Raw genomic sequence first — 1,390 nt, 5'->3', positions numbered from 1 at the left:
TGACAGCCTGGGAGACCCTGTGGTGCAGTTCCACTCTGTCCTCTAGGGGCGCTGTAGGTCAGAATCGACTCCAGGGCAGTGGGTGTGGTTTGGGCTTTGCTTTGGTGAAGATTGACAGCCTTGGAGACCCTGTGGGCTTCTCCACTCTGTCCAAGGCGTAGAGAGCTTTCTACGTGGTGGTTCCGTCTGGGGCCCCCCACTCCAGACCTGGAGCCTACATATGGGGTAAGGGGCTGAGCCGGGACCAATAGGGGCACTTGGAGGGGAGGGAGAAGGGCCGCGAGAGACATGGCCTTGCAGTGGCCATCTGCATGCCGTCTGAGCTTGGAAGGCTGCGGCCAGCCCTTGTTGGGGTCCCCTCCCTTTCCTGCGAGCTGGTGTGAGGCTCCAGGTTACAGTAGATCCGGTAGATGCCTGGATGGTAGCAGATGGCAGGACATAGTCCGCAGGGCTATGGGCCAAGGGCGTCATTGCAATGTCTGTGATGGTGTCCAGCTTCCCAAACCCCCCTTCCCCTAGTGGGTGGTCCCCAGGGGGCTCCGGAAGTGGGGTCCCAGGTGTAGAAGGGAGTAGATGGGGTGATGAGCGCTAGAGACAGTGGCAAAGGGCTCCCCCGAAAGCTGCGGATGGGGCAGCGGCCCTCGGATGACACAGCGCCACCGTGTGGCCGGGACGGGGACTGAGCCCAGCCATGGCGGCAGGAAGGCTGCAAAGGAGGGACCCCTGAGCGCGTCCAAGGAGGACGCGGGGACCCTGTCGTCACCACGCAGAGCTAAGGACACTGAGGCAAGGCAATGTGGGCTCTGAACCATTCCACAGGGGCGTCTGGGACCCCCAAGACACGAGGCTGGGTCTGGACACAGGGCTGCCTGCAGGTTCAGTAACCTAGAGCCTTTGTAACTGTGCGCCTCACCTGGGCCCACGGTTCTCTGCACGGACCCGGTCACCAGGTGCAAGGGAGGGAGGGAGGCGGAGGGCAAGAGCGAGAGGGGGGACGGAGGAAGGACAGAGAGGGTTGGAGGACGGGGGAGGCTGACGGGGGAGCCCCTGGCCCCCGGCAGCAGGTGCTCCATAAACCCCCACGTCAGAGACCCCCCACAGTCCCTCACGGAGCAGGCTCGGGTCCCACTGGAAGAGCCCCCCTACCCTTCCTGTCCCCACCCCTACACCCTGCCCCAGTCCCAGATCCCCCCTCAGCCTTCCCTGCCTCCACTCCCTAACCCTGCCTCATGGACCCCAAACACCCTCCCTTTCTCAGAGCCCCCCATGCCCTCCCCGTCTCATGACCCCTCACTCTCTCTCCTGTCACATAGCCCCCACACCCTCACACCCGGACTCACGGCCCCCCACACCCTCCACTGTCTCAGAACCCCCCACACCCTCCCCCATC

The sequence above is a fragment of the Orycteropus afer genome, unplaced genomic scaffold (genome assembly GCF_000298275.1).
Source record: "Orycteropus afer afer isolate SDZICR_OR568_19922 unplaced genomic scaffold, OryAfe1.0 scaffold01193, whole genome shotgun sequence".
Taxonomy (NCBI): Eukaryota; Metazoa; Chordata; class Mammalia; order Tubulidentata; family Orycteropodidae; genus Orycteropus; species Orycteropus afer.
Note: the sequence above shows the minus strand (reverse complement) of the source record.